Genomic DNA, 21,385 nt, shown 5'->3' with positions numbered 1-21,385 from the left:
TCCAAGTAGCAGAGGGGTCCAAGTCCAATTGGCAAAATGGGTATAGTGGTCCAAGAAACTGGCCGGTGGATCAGCTAACAGTCCAATATGCTATAGATAGCTAGCAGGCCGCGGTTAGCAGAAGTCGACATTAGAATGCAGTTTACTTTAAACCACATCTGAGCGAATTTACATATAGCTCTAGTGCACCTAAAGTCCTTTTCCAATGCTTTGCCGACTTAATATCAGTTCTAGCGCGTTAATATATATTTTATGGAAAAGGGGTGTCTCCTTAACTTAACGATCAAACTAAATAGCCTACCTACAAATGGTAAAAGTTTGTCACTAACAAATGTATTTATAAAGCCTTTTTACATCAGTAGATGTCACAAAGTGCTATACTGAAAACCAGCCTAAAATCCCAAACAGCAAAGCAATGTACTGCGTGTGCTGCTGTCTCAGTAACTCAGCTGCCTCTCAACCAGTGCTCTCAACGTGCGCACACACCCCTCCCACTCCCTCCCCGTCCCAAGCATTCAGTCACCTACTCACTGCCTGATAGTAAGCATCAGCAGGTCACAGTGAATATGTTTTTATTTATTTTTTAAAGAGAAATGACAAGGCGGCCGTAGTGCAATTTAGTAGCCCAAAAACCCGCTACCAAAACATTTTCACCCGCGACACCGTTTTCAAAGTACCCCAAGTCATAAAACCGTCAACATGGCAACCCTGGTCGTCAATGGGACGCGCGGTGCATTCTGGACAACATTAGCATGAATTTCGTGAACAAGAAGTACAACATCACACATATTTTTACTGTAATATCCTATCGTTTTGGAATCGTGACATTACGTACTTAAGAGGAAAATAAGCAGATGTCTCGACTCATAACTCGTTCAGATGGTAGTCGAAACCAATTAGCAAGTCAGAAATTTCCGAGTTTCTTTGGTCCGACTAGCACGTTAACGCAGCATCATACACTGACTTTGGGAAGGTGTTGCGTGACGATGGTTTAGCAACCTTGTGACGCACCATGACAACCGGAACGCGATTGGTCGACAGTCTGCAGGGTGGAGCGTTATACGCATTGAATTAGGATGGGAATTAAAATACTAGAATAAGTTATACGTTCCTCCATTCATTGCCCAATGGGATTCCCTTCTCCTCCTTCTCTAATATCGCTGGTTCTATTCGACCAGAAAAGTGAGCTTGTCATGCTCCTGTCCAATTAAAATAAGACACTATTCTTACACGTTAGTTATGATTGGTTGCTCGCGGTGATATATGTATAGATGTGCATTTTCTGCAAAACTATGGGGCGGGACAAAGCAGAATGGTGTTTATTCAGGGTTAGACTAAAGACGTGCCTCTTCGTACTGATTGATTACCGTGAGTTGTTTTGCGAATGAGTTTACCATTTGGTCTTCATAACATGCACGTTTCAAATACATTCGAAAACGAGGCGCTGGCTGAGCAATGTGTATTTGGTGCGTTTGAGACTGAAGTTATTGGCTCGCGTAACGCTGTACGCTTGAACAGCGCGGCTAGCTCTCGCTAATTTTGACAGAACAATGTAGCTAACTATGTCATTTTAGTGCGATCAATTTGGTAATGTTAAATGGTGTATTCTAGCATTGTAATATAGCTACTTAGCAAATATGGTTCTTGATGGAATATCAGTAACGTTAGGTAACTTTTGTTATTATGCATATAAATATATGTTGCTTTGATTTATCGTATCCTAATCATAGCTAGCCGATTGACGTTAGCTTTGTGTAACGCATTGTCATTTCTTTCACAGTTAAACACCAGAAAAGTTTCAATTGAACGAAGAATACGGTTACCAAACCTTTAGAGAATTCTTGAACTGGCTTCAAGTTTCAGTCCCGATACCCAGCAAAGTAAAGAAGGGTGATATGCCACATCAGGTAAGAAAATTGCTTATAAGTTAGCTAGCCAGCTTACATAAGGCTAGCTAACGTTAGTTACTCAACTCGATTATTTCACAGCAGAGACTGCAAGCCAGCCACAGCTAGCTTTGAAGCTAGGACCCTTGGTAGCGCTTGAAAACCCTTGTGTATGTAGGATTTTCAGTTGTTAGCTTCGCCCACGGTTGGCTGCGTGTGAACAACTTCTTCGTGTGGCTTTCTGACAGACTAGACGCTAATTCTTCTTCTGTGGGTTTTTTGGCAGACTACACCCCCCAAAAGTGTATTACCTCCACCAACTGGACGGGGTTAACAAACCAAGGTAAAAAGAAAACCCATATGTGATAAGGAACCTAATTTAATCCACCCAAAATAAAGCAATAAAAATATACTCCCTTCCTTCAAATCTCTATCTCCCTTCTCAGGCTCTATGACTTAATTGAGGGTGGTACTGCTTGTGACAATACTCCATGCAACTCCTCTGCCGAGAAGTCTTTCAGTCCTAGGAACCGTTCTGCTGCATCCACAATTATATATATTTTCCTGGATTTTCTCTCCACCTTGGCAGTGCCATTAATCACCATAGCTATAAAGGCCACAAAGTCCACCTTCTTAACCTTGAACATATCTGGGTCCTGCTGTTGGAAGGGCAACCAGTGAACGTTTTTCTTTGGACTCTTCAGGCGCACCAACCATTTTAGATGCATATGAAATGCTCTGGACAGCCCAGACTTTGGCCACCTCTTCTCTTTCACCCTTGTTTCACCCTTGTTGGGCATTCCAAAGCCATGGCTTCATGGTTCCCACCAGAATTGCAACATGTCACATATATCACTTTTAAAATGCATGACATGATCTTTTCCACAACTTGGACATCTCGGCTTCTCCCTTCTGCAAACACTTGAAACATGTCCAAAAGCGTTACAATGATCACACTACGTTGGTATTGGAACAAGTGCTCCGACTCTGTAGTTCATATAACCCAACTGCACTTGAGTAGGGAGAGACTCCATATCAAAAAACAAAAGAACAGATACTCTTAACTTTTTCTTCATTCACCACACAATTCATCTGACTAACATAAATCACTCCAGGAATATTTTTCTTGTCTGCAACATCAAATTCCCACGAAACGCCAGATATTACCCCCCCTGAGGGGTGCCCTGTTCCGAAGAGACACACAGAACACATCAAACTTCTCAAATCGGGTGAGACGTAACACACTTATGATACTCAGAAGATTATTCATACCTCTTGACTTATTCCACATTTTGTTATAGCCTGATTTCAACTTGGGTGAGAAATATTTTCATGCAATACCATATCATGACAAAGTGAAAACATTTTTTTTGACATTTTTGCACATTTATTGAAAACGAAATACAGAAATGTCTCATTTACATACTGTAAGTATTCACACCCTGAGTAAATGCATGGTAGAATTTCCTTTGGGAGAGATTACAGCTATGTGTCTTTCTGGGTAAGTCTAAGAGCTTTGCAGACCTGGATTGTACAATATTTGCCCATTTATTATTTTCAAAACTCTGGCACTCAGGAGTGTGCATTGTCTTCTTGGTAAGCAACTCCAGTGTAGATTTGGCCTTGTGTTTTTAGGTTCTTGTCCTGCTGAAAGGTGAAATCATCTCCCAGTGTCTGGTGGAACACCGACTAAACCGGGTTTTCCTCAAGGATTTAGCCTGTGCTTAGCTCCATTCCGTTAATTGTATGGCCTGAAACTCCCTAGTCCTTAACAATTACAAGCATACCCATGGCATGACGCAGACACCCACAACTATGCTTGAAAATATGGAGAGTGGTAGTCAGTAATGTGTTGGATTTGCCACAAACATAACACTGTTCAGAACAAAAAGTGAATTACTTTGCCATATTTCTTGCAGTATTACTTTAGTGCCTTGTTGCAAACATTATGCATGTTTTGGAATATGTTTTATTCTGTACAGGCTTGCTTTTTTTTCACTCTGTCTATTACATTAGTATTGTGGAGTTACTACAATGTTGTTTTCTCCTATCACAGTTATTAAACTCTTAACTGTTTCAAAGTCACTATTTGCCTCATAGTGAAATCCCTAAGTGTTTTCTTTCCTCTCTGGTAACTGAGTTAGGAAGGATGCCTGTATCTTTGTAGTGATAGGGTGTATTGATACACCATCCAAACTGTAATTAATAACTTCACCACGCTCAAAGGGATATTCAATCTTTGTCTTTTTTCTTTTCTTTTTTTACTCATCTACCAATAGGTGCCCTTTACAAGGCATTGAAAATCATCCCTGGGCTTTGTTTGAATCTGTTTGAAATTCACTGTTTGACTGAGGAACCTTACACATAATTGCATGTGTAGGTTACAGAGATGAGGCAGTCATAAAAAAAAAAGTTAAATACTTATTGCAAACAGTGAGTCCATGCAACTTTTTACTCCTGAACTTATTTAGGCTTGCCATAACAAAGGGTTTGAATACTTATTGACTCAACACATTTCAGCTTTACATCTTTATTTAATTTGTCAATTTCAAAAAACATAATTTCACTTTGATAGAATGGGGTATGGTATTGTGTGATCACCCTTGAGATGTTTCTACAACTTGATTGGAGTCCACCTGTGGTAAATTCAATTGATTGTACATAATTTGGAAAGGCACACACCTGTCTATATATAAGGTTCCACAGTGTACAGTGCATGTCAGAGCAAAAACCGAGCAATGAGGTCGTAGGAATTGTCCATAGAGCTCTGAGACAGGATTGTGTCGAGGCACATATCTGGGGAAGGGTACCAAAACATTTCTGCAGCATTGAAGGTCCCCAAGAACGCAGTGGCCTCCATCATTCTTAAATTGAATAAGTTTGGAACCTCCAAGACACTTCCTAGAGCTGACCGATGAGCCAAACTGAGTAATCAGGGAGAAGGGCCTTGGTCAGGGAGGTGACCTAGAACAAGATGTTCACTCTGACCGAGCTCTAGAGTTCTTCTGTGGAGATGGTTGTCCTTCTGAAAGGTTCTCCCATCACTACAGCATGCCACCAATCAGGCCTTTATGGTAGTGGCCAGGAAGCCACTCCTCAGAAAAACACACATGACAGCCCACTTGGAGTTTGCTAAAAGCGGAGCAAAGTACAGAGATCCTTGATGATAAACCTGCTCCAGAGCGCCCAGAGACCTCAGACGGGTGAAGGTTCACCTTCCAACAGAACAACAACCCTAAGCACACAGCCAAGACAACTCCGGAGTGGCTTTGGCACAAGTCTCAATGTCCTTGAGTGGCCCAGCCAGAGCCTGGACTTGAACCCAAACGAAGATCTCTGGAGAGACCTGAAAAAAACAAACTCCCCAAATACAGGTGTGCAAAGCTTGTAGCGTCATACTCAAGGCTGTAATCGCTACCAAAGGCGCTTCAACAAAGTACTGAGTAAAGGTTCTGAATACCTTTTGTAATATTTATGTTCAAATGTTTTTGTTATAAGTTTGCAAAAATATCTAAACCTGTTTTTTGCATTGTCATTAAGGGGTGTTGTGTGTGTTGCTGAGGAATTTGTTTTAATTAATCAATTTTAGGATAAGGCCTGTAATGTAACAAAATGTGGAGAAAGTCGAGGGGTCTGAATACTTTCCGAATGCACTGTACCTCTGCCAGGTAATCCTTCTTTGTAGTTAACATTTAATTGAGAAAGTTGAGGGAAGTATTTCCAGCAGCCCACGAAGCTTATCAAATCAACTGGCTACTAGTGACGGGCATTCCGTGTCTTTCTGTGAGCTGGATCATTTGGCTCCCAAACTTCTCTTTGCTAAGTTAATGCTTTGAAATTGACCTAAAGTCATGAAAAAATACTCACTCTAAATTTTAAAGCCTAAAACGTTGCCTGCTATTATGTCAGATCGTGAAATGTGAGTTCAAATACATTTTTACATTACTAAATTATTAGATGGCATGCCAAAGAAAAAAATGAAGATAGCCTTATTATCTTCTCACTATATTGTTCCTGCGCTGAGGAATTACCATCTTCAGAGACTGTTTTTATAATTTATCTGCAGATGTCTGGAGCTCAAACAGCAGTAGTAAAAGTATGCATATCAGGGAGCCAAATGAAGGGGTATTTTTACTATGTGATTTGGTTCCCGGCTTTCACCAAAAAGTTGTTCGTTCGAACCACCCATCATTACTGGCTACATACAGTCATAGACAAACGTCTGCAACACACAGACCAAAAGGGGCAATATTGCTGGAAATGATTTGCCAGATATTGTGTTAGGTTTGGCTGTGTAAGGCAATAGTGGCTAACCAGGGGTGGGACAATGTACATTTTTGCATTGGTTAGATAGTAGCTGGGAGCTTACGGTGTCTGATCCTTGAGAGATTTGTTTATGACTATTTGTTGGAACACATGAAAATTGCATGTACTTTCAGACTAGTTTGGTGGGCTACTCTTAGGTGGTCTGTGAGCTACTGGTAGCTCGTGATTGACCTGTTTGAGACCCCTGTTCTAGTGTGTTGGGGGTCAAAATTAAACTTTGGTTCTGGTGTTATACTTTGTATTCCATGTTTTTTTCGAGAAGCTTCTCAGGAACACATAACACTATTCCATGAGGATGGGACTTTATTTTGTGGGGTAAAATGACTACGGTACCTGTAGTTAAAATAATTATGCATATTCCTAATTTACTCTTTTTTTCTTCTTTTTTTTCTCAAGTGCTGGATTTTCACGCACACTGGCCAATCCACCATTCATTCTGATCTATACTCCAACCCTCCAATGTCCACAGAGTAACCTGTCTTTCCCAGTATAAGGCCATTTTGCCATTTCTACAGTTCATCCCTCCATTTTAGTATGATATCTTACGAGGGTCCTGAACCTCCCTAATTTGTAGCACTTCTACCAATATTGCTCTACAAATTAATACTTTACTCAAGTGTATAAAGATATTATGCCCTAACAACCATTCCTTGACCTGACTCCAAATGTGAGCCACTGATGGACAATACCAGTAAAGATGTTCTATTGGGACTCCCGAGTGGGGTGTACTCCCTTGGTGACAGGCAGTGGCTGAGACAGCAGATGTTCTGATTTTATACATTGCACTCCTTGAGAGTAGTTAGCAAACCAGGCCAGAGACCTGGTTTGAGACACCAATACTCCTTAGCCGGCCCACAAGAAGGGAATGGTTTACCGTATCAAAAGCTTTAGCCAAGTCAATAAAAATAGCAGCACAACATTGCAATGGTGACATCGTTTAGGACCTTTTTAAGGTTGCAGTGACACATCCATAACCTGAGCGGAAACCAGATTGCGTACCTGAGAGAATACTATAGACATCAAGGAAGTCATAACGTGGCTAATAGGCTAGCGTATCTATGTAGCAAGCTGAGAACACAGAGCCTAACGTTAGCTAGTAAGGTGTTAGGAGGATGTCATGCCATTGGAGGAGTGGGTGAGTGACTTTTTCCACTCATTGTTTTTTCGGTGGCTACAGCTAGAGATGCCAGTTTAATTTGGTTAGCAAGAACTTGAATGACTCTTACAGTTAGCATATCTTTTGCGTTTGCAAATTCACTCTGGCTATGTACTCCGATTTCAGAGAACTCTGGTCTGAATGTGCCAAACCGCAGAACTGATGTATTTTACGACCTGCTGAATATGACCGGTGTCAGTAAACGTAGGCAAAAAAAAGTTGTAGTTAGTCAAGAATGCTCTAGATAACATGTAACCAGCTCTGCTACAGCAAGTAAAATTGCCAGAGTGAGGTGTTCTCTCATTTGTGACTGGAAGTAGCTTGCTAGCTAGCCAGTTTGCTTGGTTGGGACAAGCATGCAGAAGGACGAGGAGGCTACAATTCCCCATCGTTTATCAGTGCAATTTTAACGGCCAATTAGCTGAAAAAGTTTGGTTTGTCTAATGTTCCTATTTTTATTTTTTTTACCCCCTTTTTCTCTCCAATTTCATGGTATCCAATTGGTAGTGGTTAGTCTTGTCTCCTCGCTGCAACTCCCGTACGGACTCGGTAGAGGCGAAGGTCGAGAGCCATGCGTCTACCAAAACACAACCCAACCAAGCCGCACTGCTTTTTGACAGCGCGCATCCAACCCGGAAGCCAGCCGCACCAATGTGTCGGAGGAAATACTGTACACCTAGCGACCTGGTCAGCGTGCACTGTGCCCGGCCCGCCACAGGAGTCGCTAGTGCGCGATGAGACAAGGATTTCCCTGCCGGCCAAACCCTCCTTAACCCGGACAACGCTGGGCCAATTGTGCGCCGCCCCATGGGCCTCCCTGTCACGGCCGGCTGCAACAGAACCCAGAGTCTCTGGTGGCACAGCTAGCACTGCGATGCAGTGCCTTAGACCACTGCACCACCCGGGAGGCCTTGTCTAATGTTCCTTAATGAGAATTTAGCTCATCTTGCTCTAACATTAGTTGTTAATCTTGTTGATATGCATAATCAATCAATCAATCAAATGTATTTTATATAGCCCTTCGTACATCAGCTAATATCTCGAAGTGCTGTACAGAAACCCAGCCTAAAACCCCAAACAGCAAGCAATGCAGGTGTAGAAGCACGGTGGCTAGGAAAAACTCCCTGGAAAGGCCAAAACCTAGGAAAAAAACCTAGAGAGGAACCAGGCTATGAGGGGTGGCCAGTCCTCTTCTGGCTGTGCTGGGTGGAGATTATAACAGAACATGGCCAAGATGTTCATAAATGACCAGCATGGTCTGTGGGAGAGAGAGCCTACCTTTTTTCATGGTTGTTTTATCAATAGGACTGTAAAGTTCCCAAATGTAAGAGGGCTCCTGTGGTGTTGACATATCTGCAGAAATCCATTCAAGTGTATTTTGTGGCTTTTGGCGAATGCGTTCTAATGATCTAAAGTCGCGCTGTTACAACTGCCTGTAAACACACAGTCCAGTTCAAAGTGAATGATGGCTGGCCCGTGTGGCAAATGGCTTGTTGGTGTAAAGGTTTACTGTAGCTCTGATTGGCCATGTGGACTCCTGTCCTGGACAAGACGGATGTTTTATTTACTGCAGTGCCTAATTGTCCAAACGCACGGCCGCTTTCCCACTATTGCATTCACAAATGCCTTAGTATACGTAATTCCCAAACATTCTAAGAATTTGTGAAAATTACAATGTCTGGTCTCTTGTCTGATTTGTTTGTTTCATCCTGGGGCTGTATATGAATATATTTGATTAAGATTTAATGTTGCTAAAATGCTGTCAGTTGCACTTTAAATGCAATTTTTTTTCACACGTTATTTTAAGAGATGGCTAACCGCAAGCGTACTGCAATAAACACATTTCTACTAACCAGCTGATGATCATTTGAAACTGAACTTATTATTGAAAGTTATTCTTGAAAAGGGAGAAGCTAACAAATTAGGAACAGCATCCTCTTTGATAACACCTGCTGCAGCCGCTGCAAACTAGCCGACAACAAAAGCTAGCTAGCAAGACCGTGGGAAAACTACTGCTCGCTATTGCGCAATGACCTGTTGGCCTTCAAGAAGGCAGAAGTTTCCATACGTTTTTGTAAAAATGGTCCTATTCATTAAGTCAACCTGATTGGTTGATTCCACTGTCCCTCCAAAATGTTGCCCTAATAAAGTTGAATGGCAGATGCCTTTTTATCTAGCTTCTGATGTTCTATCCAATGGCTGACTTAGCTAGCTTGTATCGCCCCAGAGACGGCAAAGAAAAATCCTGATTGAAGGGAAAAAAATATCTAATCTTCAGTTTCTGTTGGAAAGTAAAGGGTTAAGTCAGAACATCGTTGAAAATAATATAAAAAAATATATATAAATCCTTAGCCCTTCTCTGACGGCGTAGAAGGCCCTTTGTTCCCCACTGTTAGGGTTAGTGGCTCTTTGTTTTCACTAGTCTGAATGTCTAAAGAATCGATATGTTCTGAATTATGAACACAGAAATACTGGACATTTTGTACTGTTATTATGGTGGTGGTTTGACAATTACAATCATGGTCTTGAATTGGATTTTTCTGGTCTTGACTCTGTCTAGGACCCCTTGTCCCCCTCCGGTATTGGTCTTGACTCGGCTTCTCTTTTCTCCGATCTTGAATTGGTTTAACTTTAGGTGGTCTCGAACACAACACTGCAATGTAATGTTATTTTTGGTGTTGATGATATACTCTAGTGATGGGAGGATAAACTATACTGCTTCCTGCAAATAATTAGCCTAGGCTTAGAAGCGTGACTGACCTGCTAGCCAGCTGCACGGCAAGATGGTTAAGACACATTTTCAATTCAATAGTATTTAGCTATGCTTTTATCTATTGTAGTGCTGTAGCCACTGAATTCTGGTTTTATTCTTCCAAGTGAAAACTTCCAATTACCAAATTTGACGCTGGCACAATACAGCCAATGCAGGGCAGCCTCTCACCGCAGTACCACACAACTAGCAAGCTAGCACTTGTCATTGAATGGGGCTGGCGGCACATGAATTTGGACCAATCACCGATACATCAGAACGTAGCTAGGAAAGCTTTACTTTATAACCTGCTGGGTTCTGTTTGTGTCTCAAACCACATTTATATCCAGAGTTTGTGAATGAAGTCATAATGTATATTAAAAACAAAATCTCAACAGCTGTGATGAAAACAAAGTTTCGGTACAATTTTACAAATGCCGACAATTTGTTTGACATGGTGGGATCTTTGTCTGTAAAATTTATAATGTGAGAAATGGTGGAAACTTTTTATTTTTTTATTTTAAATGCGCAAATATTTTATATAATTACCATCATATCGAAGTAAACTTGGAGTCATGTGATATGGTGTGTGGTCCTCCCACTACGACTTGGGAAACCAGGCAGTTTTTTTTTAGGCTACAGGGTGGCGAAATGCATAGTGATCTTGATGCTCCTTTCCAATATGTATCGAGGGTCCTATTCTGGTGACATGATGATCAATGCGTGACTGCAGTGGAGAAAAATAAATAAAGTTTTACCCCCTTTTTTTTCTCTCTCCAATTTCGTGAAATCCAATTGGCAGTTAGTCTTGTCCCACCTCTGCAACTCCTGTATGGATTCTACATTTGAGGAAATTCAGTTTTCAGCAGTTTTGAAACATTTGTAAAATATAAGTGCTAAGAAAATGTTTTTAATGAAGTGCACTGAGCCCATCAGTAGTAAAAAAAAAAATAATAATTGTGCAGGACATGGATTTTATTTTTCAGACTATTCTGACACTGACCAGACCATCCTTGAATGTACTATTTCTTTGTTTACAGCTTGTCTACAGACTGAAGTCTAGGGGTTACTAGTATAGGGTTTAATAGTCCCAGTCCAGGAGCATCAGAAGCGCTGTCCCCTGTGAGCCTGCTTCTTTTCTTCTCGTAAATGGCGCCAACCTCTCTAAAGACCCGTTAATTTGGAACGGAGGATGTTGGGGGACAGAGGAATTTTCTTGCAGGAGTGCGTAGGCTGAAGCTTGCCACATTGTATTTCCACCACTAAAGTGGATTATCCTTCCTTAGGTCTATCACTGGCTCTTTGAGATAATTTTCACCTCAAGGCTGGCCACAACTCCTCATTGCTGACAAGGTGTGGTGTCCAAGTAGAGTCTGTTACATTCTGTCAATGACACCCCGACTAGACTGACCCTGTAATACTGTAAGATCTTATGTTTTACCGAGATGTGGCTAAACGACGTCACGGATAATGTAGAGTTGGCTGGCTTCTCCGTGCATCGGCAGGACAGAGCAGCTACATCTGGTAAGATGAGGGCGGGGGTGTGTCTATTTGTCAACTGCTGGTGTGCGACGTCTAATATTAAAGGTAGAATACCTCATGATAAGCTGTACCTCATGATAAAAGTTCTCATTTTATTCATAGCCGTCTATTTACCACCACAAACCGATGCCACCACAAAGACTGCAATCAACGAGCTGTATAAGGCCGTAAGCAAACAAGAAAATGCTCATCCAGAAGTGGCGCTCCTAGTGGCCGGGGACTTTGCCTACATTAAACTTATCTGTTTTACCTCATTTCTACCAGCATGTCACATGTGCAACCAGAGGGGAAAAAAACTGTAGACCACCTTTACTCCACACACAGAGATGCATACAAAGCTCTCCCTCTATTTGGCAAATCTGTCCATAATTCTATCCTCCTGATTCCTGCCAACAAGCAGAAATTACAGAAGGAAGTACCAATGACTTGCTCAGTACGGAAGTGGTCAGATGACGCGGATGCTACAGGACGTTTTGCTAGCACAGACTGGAATATGTTCCGGGATTCATCCAATGGCATTGAGGAGTTTACCACCTCAGTCACAGGCTACATCAATAAGTGCATCGATGACGTCGTCCCCACAGTGAACGTATGTACATTTCCCAACTAGAAGCCATGGATTACAGGCAACATCCGCACCAAGCTAAAGGCTAGAGCTGCTGCTTTCAAGGAGTGGGACACTAATCCGGATGCTTATAAGAAATCCCGCTATGCTCTCAGACTAACCATCAAACAGGCCAAGCGTCAATACAGGACAAAGATTGAATCCTACTACACCGGCTCTGACACTTCTCTGATGTTGTCAAGGCTTGCAAACCTATTACGGACTACAAAGGAAAACCCAGCCGCGTGCTGCCCAGTGACGCGAGCCTACCAGACGAGCTAAAAGCCTTTTTTTATGCTCTCTGAGGCAAGCAACATTGACGCATGCATGAGAGCACCAGATATTCTGGACGACTGTGATCACGCTCTCCGTAGCCGATGTGAGCAAGACCTTTACAGGTCAGCATTCACAGTGCTGTGGCTCTAGACAGATTACCAGGACGTGTACTCGGAGCATGCTCGGACCAACTGGCAAGTGTCTTCTGACATTTTCAACCTCTCCCTGACCGACTCTGTGTAATACCTACATGTTTCAAACAGACCACCATGGTCCCTGTGCCCAAGAAAGCGAAGGTAACCTGCCTAAATGATTACCACCATGTAGCACTCACATCGGTTGCCATGAAGTGCTTTGAAAGGCTGTTCATGGCTCACATCAACAGCGTCATGCCGGAAACCCTAGACCCACTTCAATTTGCATACCGCCCCAACAGATCCATAGACGCCATCTCAATCGCACTTCACGCAGCCCTTTCCCACCTGGACAAAAGAAACCCCTATGACTACAGCTCAGCGTTCAACAACAGTGTACACACACACACACACAACTCATCACTAAGCTAAGGACCCTGGGACWAAACACCTCCCTCTGCAACTGAATCCTGGACTTCCTGACGGGCCATCCCCAAACTTCCCCTTCCCCAGGTGGTAAGGGTAGGCAACAACACATCTGCCACACTGGGGCCCCTCAGGGGTGTGTGCTTAGTCCCCTTCTGTACTCCCTGTTCACCCACGACTACGTGGCCAGGTACGACTACAACTCCAACACCATTTAAGTTTTATGACATCAGTGATCATGCCCATCACTGTTGTCAACTATGAGACAGCCTATTGGGAGCAACAACCTCTCTCTCAATGTGAGCAAGACAAAGGAGTTGATTGTGGACTATAGGAAAAGGAGGGCCAAACAAGCCCCCAATAACATCCACAGGGCTGAAGTAGAGCAGGTCGAGAGTTTCAAGTTCCTTTGTGTCCTCATCACCAACCAACTATCATGGTTCAAACACACTAAGACAATTGTGAAGAGGGCACGACAAAACCTATTCCCCTTCAGGAGACTGAAAAGATTTGCAATGGGTCCTCAGATCCTCAAAAGGTTCTACAGCTGCACTATCGAGAGCATCCTGACCGGTTGCTTTACCGTCTGGTATGGCAACTGCTCGGCATCTGACTGTAAGGCATTACAGAGGGTTGTGCATACAGCCCAGTACATCACTGGGGCCAAGCTTCCTGCCATCCAGGACCTCTACCAGGGGGTCAGAGAAGGCCCAAAAAGTTGTCAGACTCCAGTCACCTAAGTCATAGACTATTCTCTCTGCTTCTGCATGGCAAGCGGTACTGGAGCGCCAAGTCTAGGACCAAAAGCCTCCTTAACGGCTTCTACCCCCAAGCCATAAGACTGATGAACAATTAATCAAATGGCCACCCGGACTATTTAAATTACACTGCTACTCGCTGTTTATTATCTATGCATATTCACTTTACAAATGATCTCGACTAACCTGTACCCCCGCACATTGACTTGGTACCGGTACCCCCTGTATATAGTGTCATTATTGTTTTGTAATTTCCGTGTTTAAAAAAAAAAGTGTTTATTTAGTCAATATTTTCATAACCTGCAATGCAGTTCACGAAATCGAGTTAAGGGCTTGTAAGTAAGCTTTTCACAGGAAGGTCTACACCTGTTGTATTCAACCCATGTGACAAATGAAATGAGATTTTCTTCTCTGTGGCTTTTTTGGGTTCCTCCTGTGTCTCCGTGCCCTCTAGTGTCTCCTCCGAGACGTTTTACCCTTCTTCCCATGTGGCAGCCGGCTCTTCTTGGTCAACTTCTTCTTTTAGCCAATCCTTGGTTAGAGTATTTGCAGAGGAGGAAGAGTGGCTCTTTTAGAGCAAGGAGCTAAGAGACAAGCAGACTCTCCATCTCCTGCCTTATTGTCCTTCATCTTGGAAGAGAGCGTCTTTAACACTTGGAGGCTTGGAATGATACAGAAGACGGAGGACTTGTAGTGGCTCATCTCCTGTCTAACCTTCTATTGGTGTCAGTGTTTCAACTCATTTTGTGTTGATCAGCTTTCAGAACCCTCCATTCTCCCCCGTGTAGAGGTTAAGAGCCCTCTTCTTTTCCAGTGATCTCTCCAGCATATGGAGGGTAGAGTTCCACTGAGTGGAGCAGTCTTGAATGATCCTATGTTCAAGGAGGCCAAGGTCCTTTTGGATATCAGAGGCACTTTTTGGCCAAAATGGGTTGCACAGGATTTCAGCATTTCAATGATTTTCATCACTGCCCTCTGGCTGAGTGTATGGTCACTGCAGCTAAAGTCTGGTATCTCAGTGATTCTCATCCCTTTGACCATGTTGTCCCCCCCTGTTTCTGAGGACAAGAATCATGCCGTCCTTGGCTATGCCCCATTTCATCCAGCATGCCCAGGAACATCTGACTGATGTATTGCTTTGGTATTTAGGACCGCTTGCTGGCGTATTCAATTTCAAACTCATCAGTGACTCAGTCGTTCCTGACCAGCAGTCAGTGGTGAAGTACAGGCATTTCTGTGCTGTAGAATTTCACTTTTCAGGGTGTATCTAGGTTCGGCAGTGGCCATTACATGCTTGAAGCGTACACCTGAAACAACGCTAAAGGGCAAGCGATCATCTCTGTTAACACTTTTTCAATGTTTTTGGACCTGTTGTCCGTGTTCTGCTACTTGGCCTGTCTCTCAAACATCTATGGAAGAGTGGATTGAGCTGGAGTTTTGTTTTTATTGTTCTCTTTTCTTGTCTGCTGCATTAGATAGTTCCAGGTATGGTATTTGTGATGTTTTTACCTTTCGCTGTGTCCGATCCCATGCTGACTCATTACATGAATTACACAGTGCCACTCCTTGTGTTGGTTGTGTGAAATGGTCCCACACCACACTTATAATTTTCAGCCATCTGCAATGGGAAAAAAACATGCTTTTCATGCATACTGGTGTTGACTCCAATCAGAATCTCCAGTTAGAACTAGTGCAGGCTTAGTCTTCCCATAGACAGACGTGCGCATTCATTTGTTATGTTGTCAATATTCCTACAACGTTAACTGCAATAACAGCAATGATTTGTAATAGTATAGCCAAAAGTCAACTCATGACACTAGAACCAAATTCTGCTCATCAGTTCAGCTTATTTATTTAATGCTCATTTGTTAAATTGGGTAAATAAAAAGGGCAACGATTCCATTTTTCCTCTGGAAAAATGTGGGTGGGGGGGATAGGTCACAGGAGGTTGAAGGGGGGGGTCTCCCATAATTTTTATGTAGGACTGAGAAGCTCAGCTCTAGTGACTTTTTAAAAGGACATTCTACTCCAAAATGAACACAAATAAAAGTATGGTGACACCATGAGCCCAATAACACATTAGAAAAATTATTTGTTGAAATAATGGGGTTCCCTATCTGCATTTACCTCATAGGGCTAATCATTAGCCAGATTCCAAATGTGATCTTTTAACTAGTTATTATGCTATTGATTATTTTGGTCCCAAAAAACTTGCATAAACACAGTGAATATAATGTAGGCCTATCTGTTAAAGTAACTTTGACTAAATCGCCACCCGGGGTAAGACGCCACTTGCTTGTACTAATTCATGTCACTATCCCCCCCGACACTTCCCCTGGTTGCCGTTACTCTTTCTCAACTAAAAAATGTATCACAATTTTAAGTCACTCCAAAAAAAATGTTTTTGAGGTAGATGGCGTTTTAACCTACAATTGACCGGTGTTACATTTAGCCCCACTCTCCCTTATGCACTCATTGCGGAGCGGTAATATGCTTAACCATGCAGATGCTAAGACTATGTTTTTAAAATGGTGCAGTTAACACGTATTTACCAGACTTTTGTTTTAAGAGTAAGTATTTCTAATTTTATAAGTATTTCACTGTTGTTCAATCACTACACCCCAGTAGCCTTGCAGCCTTAGTGGATACCATTTCTTTAAAGGCGCTAATGGTTTCCACGAGTGTAATTGCAATGGAACAACGTAAGTGTAGGTATAATTCAGGCATTTAGGAAAAAGCGCTGACATTATGGTTTTGTGATTAGGCCTAAGGGGTTTTGTAAGGAGTTGCCGTGTTTGTAACAGGCAGGCCACGTGGCTTGCTGTGGCAGATCTGGACACCTTGACACTGTCTGTCTCCAAGCACATTGACAGAAGCCACATGGCTGGTTAATCATGTGCTAGCATTCAATGCTGACAAAAAAAGTTGAAGTACTCCACTGAGAACAATTGAGCCTTCACTTTGTCCAGCTTGGCTTAGTGCTAGTTGACTTGACATCTTTAGTCTTTTTTTCTTATATCCTCTCACTGTCAACTGCGTTTATTTTCAGCAAACTTAACATGTGTAAATATTTGTATGAACATAACAAGATTCAACAACTGAAACATCATAAACTGAACAAGTTCCACAGACATGTGACTAACAGAAATGGAATAATTTGTCCCTGAACAAAGGGGGGCTCAAAAGTAACAGTCAGTATCTGGTGTGGCCACCAGCTGCATTAAGTACTGCAGTGCATCTCCTCCTCATGGACTGCACCAGATTTGCCAGTTCTTGCTGTAAGATGTTACCCCACTCTTCCACCAAGGCACCTGCAAGTTCCCGGACATTTCTTGGGGGAATGGCCCTAGCCCTCACCCTCCAATCCAACAGGTCCCAGACGTGCTCAATGGGTTTGAGATCCGGGCTCTTCACTGGCCATGGCAGAACACTGACATTCCTGTCTTGTAGGAAATCACGCACAGAACGAGCAGTATGGCTGGTGGCATTGTCATGCTGGAGGGTCATGTCAGGATGAGCCTGCAGGAAGGGTACCACATGAGGGAGGAGGATGTCTTCCCTGTAACGCACAGCGTTGAGATTGCCTGCAATGACAACAAGCTCAGTCCGGTGATGCTGTGACACACCGCCCCAGACCATGACGAACCCTCCACCTCCAAATCGATCCCGCTCCAGAGTACAGGCCTCGGTGTAACGCTCATTCCTTCGACGATAAACGTGAATCCGACCATTACCCCTGGTGAGACAAAAACCACGACTCATCAGTGAAGAGCACTTTTTGCCAGTCCTGTCTGGTCCAGCGATGGTGGGTTTGTGCCAATAGGCGATGTTGTTGCCGGTGAGGACCTGCCTTCCAACAGGCCTACAAGCCCTCAGTCCAGCCTCTCTCAGCCTATTGAAGACAGTCTGAGCACTGATGGAGGGATTGTGCGTTCCTGGTGTAACTCGGGCAGTTGTTGCCATCCTGTACCTGTCCCGCAGGTGTGATGTTCGGATGTACCGATCCTGTGCAGGTGTTACACGTGGTCTTCCACTGCGAGGACGATCGGCTGTCCGTCCTGTCTCCCTGTAGCGCTGTCTTAAGCATCTCACAGTACGGACATTGCAATTTATTTCCCTGGCCACATCTGCAGTCCTCATGCCTCCTTGAAGCATGTCTAAGGCACGTTCACGCAGATGACCAGGGACCCTGGGCATCTTTCTTTTGGTGTTTTTCCAGAGTCAGTAGAAAGGCCTCTTTGGTGTCCTAAGTTTTCATAACTGTGGCCTTAAATGCCTACCGTCTGTAAGCTGTTAGTGTTTTTACGACTGTTCCACAGGTGCATGTTCATTAATTGTTTATGGTTCATTGAGCAAGCATGGGAAACAATGTTTACACCCTTTACAATGATCTGTGATGTATTTATTTTTTATTTTTTTACGAATTAACTTTGAAAGACAGGGTCCTGGAAAAAGGGATGTTTTCTTTTTTTGCTGAGTTTATTAGATTTCACTCACTCTCCCTCGGCCTGGTGACACTCCTGTCTTCCCCTCATTTTTGTAGCTAAATCAGCCTGCTCTCTTGTACCATCGGATGTGCCCCAGCCTTCAATCTGTAAGTCTCTGCTCTTTGCCTTTTGATCTGCGGTTATGTTGTTGGATGACCAGGCTAAAAGCTAGTTTGCACAATAGCTAACGTTAGCTGCCTGGCTCGCTGGCTTGGTAAGATAACTGCATATAGCGAACATTCTTTGGTAATTAGTTAGATGGCGTTATGTATTTCCAAAACATTGATTTACTTTAATGCAGCTCTAGCTAGGTATTGATGGCAACTGGCTGACTCCTGCAGTGCTAACGTAACGTTAGCAGGCTGGTAGTGCTGACGTTAGAAGGCTAGATGGCCACCTTGCATGTTGATTTGTTATAATAAATTTGAAGTAAGTTGGAAATGGAAGGGATTTGGTTTAATTAGAAGTTATACATTTGAAGTTATTTCAGTTTATAGTATAGGGAATAGGCTGGCTTGTCGGGCCCTCCATGTTACATCGCACCCGTAAAAACCTTTTCTAACATGATTTCGGCTTTCTTTTTAATTCTGAGGTTTTATGTAGTGGCTCAAATATTTGGTGTAATTTTGCAAGGGGGACTTGATGCGTGTAATGGAAATCCATATGTTGCATGCGGGTACGTTTATGCTACCTACCCTTTTTAATATTTTTACTGCAGCAAAAACAATTTCTGGCCGTAATGGGCAGTGCTGATGTGTAAAGTGTGTCCTTGGGGTCTGCAGTGCAGGTGTTCACATGCGTTTCCCCTGCGCAATGCTTTTGAAAAGGACTCTGTGTTTAGCTCTCTCTGACCGGTTGTCATCTCACTCAGAGGCCCAGCGCTTGGGGGCTATCCACTCCTCCTCCCTCCGCTTCCTCTCTCTCCCTTCTCTCTCCTCAGCTACTACTGCAGCTCATGGATCGAGTGGATCAGGGAGGGACTGGGTGTAAACCGAGCCCAATGGATGGGATTGGTTGAGAGACCACAAGCCCCCCATTGTAGCCCCCTCCCCTTCCTGTTAGTGTCCTATTCATCTGCTGTCATGCGCACCCCAGCCCCCTCCCCACTGCTGCACAGAAGAGCTGCAGACTCCTGTGGATCCTATAGAACACAGGGGTAAGCCCATGGGACAGGACCGAGCACGTTTGGCGTTTCCTTCCTCCCCGGTCTCCTCCCTCCTTTTTTGAATGGTTCTGTTTTTCATTTTGTCGTCTGTCTCAAATGGAGGTGTGCAATATATGAGGTAGCTTGTGAAAACATTCTTGCTCTGTGTCTTTCTCTCCTCTAATTCACTTTGACATGGCAAGTTCCTTACTTACATTGTCAAAGTGTGTGTATGATATATATATACATACATACATGCATGCATGGTGGGACCAACGGAAATAGTAGTAGTGGAAATGGGATTACCATTAACCGCAACTATCAAAGCAATAGTAGTAGACCGGTCTCAACATGACTGAGAAGATGCACGACATGGTATGAACATGTTCAATTTGGTTGAAATAATGCAAACAAACTGTTGGAGAAGAAAGTAAAAGTGCAATATGTGCCATGTAATAAAAGCTAATGTTTAAGTTCCTTGCTCAGAACATGAGAACATATGAAAGCTGGTGGTTCCTTTTAACATGAGTCTTCAATATTCCCAGGTATGAAGTTTTAGGTTGTAGTTATTATAGTACTATTTCTCTCTACCATTTGTATTTCATATACCTTTGATTATTGGATGTTCTAATAAGTACTTTAGTATTGCCAGTCAAATCTCGAGAGTTGATAGGCTTCAAGTCATAAACAACGCAATGCTTGAAGCACAGTGAAGAGCTGCTGGCAAATGCAGTAAAGTGCTGTTAAATCTCTATTAAATCATAGACTTAATTATAACTAACACACTGAAATACGAGCCTTAGGTCATTAATATGGTCAAATCCGGAAACTATAATTTCGAAAACAAAATGTTTATTCTTTCAGTGAAATACAGAACCGTTTCGTATTTTATCTAACGGGTGGCATCCATCAGTCTAAATATTCCTGTTACATTGCACAACCTTCAATGTTACGTCATGAAATCTGGGAAATTAGTTAAACGAGGTTGGCGGCCCAAACTGCTCCATATACCCTGACTCTGTTGCAAGAGAAGTGACACAATTTTCCTAGTGAAAGGAAATTCATGTTAGCAGGCAATATTAACTAAATATGCAGGTTTAAAAAAATATAATTGTGTATTGATTTTAAGAAAGGCTTTGATGTTGATGGTTAGGTACAAATAGGTGCAACGATAGTGCTTTTTTTCGTGAATGCGCTTGTTAAATCACCTGTTTGGCGAAGTAGGCTGTGATTCAATGATAAATTAACAGGCACTGCATTGATTATATGCAACGCAGGACAAGCTAGATAAACTAGTAATATCATCAACCATGTGTAGTTAACTATTGATTGTTAAGATTGATTGTTTTTTATAAGACGTTTAATGCTAGCTAGCACCTTACCTTGGCTCCTTGCTGCACTCGCATAACAGGTAGTCAGCCTGCCATGCAGTCTCCTCGTGGAGTGCAATGTAATCGGCCATGATCGGTGTCCAAAAATGCCAATTACCGATTGTTATGAAAACTTTAAATCGGCCATTCCGATTTTAATCGGTCGACCTCTAATTTAGTCCTAGATACGTGTAGTTTTTGGTGTGTTCTAATAAAACTGTGTCCAAATAGAATTTTATGTTTGTCATCCTGATTTCCCGACCCTTTTTGGAATATCATTTTATTTATATATATTTTTTTTAGATTAACGGTCAGAGCCCAGGTCTGACATAACCTGTGCAGATGATCTAGGTGCTGCTGTAACTCCTCCTTAGTGGGAGACAGTAGCACCAGGTCATCTGAATACAGCAGACACTTGATTTCAGTGTTGAGTAGGGTGAGACCAGGTGCTGCCCATTCATTAATGTAGCTGTTGGGCTTATTGGGCAGCCATGTTTCACTACATGTCCCTGAAGATCGCTTGTTAC

At 42.8% G+C, this 21,385-nt stretch overlaps 1 protein-coding gene across 5 annotated transcripts in view; it reads left to right on the top strand.

Moving 5' to 3' along the window:
* The first annotated feature begins 1,295 nt into the window (after positions 1-1,295).
* The window catches only part of LOC111976267 (vitamin D3 receptor A), a 112,681-nt gene continuing 92,591 nt past the window's right edge, over positions 1,296-21,385 (top strand). For 2 of the 5 annotated variants that reach the window (XM_024005051.2, XM_024005048.2), the window contains exons 1-2: positions 1,296-1,368; positions 1,781-1,907. The gene's annotated coding sequence lies outside the window, so the exon portion shown is untranslated. Of the gene's footprint in view, positions 1,467-1,493; positions 1,669-1,780; positions 1,908-21,385 lie in introns of those variants that run through there. The other 3 variants (XM_070447906.1, XM_024005049.2, XM_024005050.2) reach the window with 2 other exon arrangements.

This window comes from Salvelinus sp. IW2-2015, linkage group LG17 (genome assembly GCF_002910315.2).
Source record: "Salvelinus sp. IW2-2015 linkage group LG17, ASM291031v2, whole genome shotgun sequence".
Lineage (NCBI taxonomy): Eukaryota > Metazoa > Chordata > Actinopteri > Salmoniformes > Salmonidae > Salvelinus > Salvelinus sp. IW2-2015.
The sequence above is the reverse complement of the archived record's forward strand: the minus strand, read 5'-3'. Positions and strand labels throughout refer to the sequence as shown.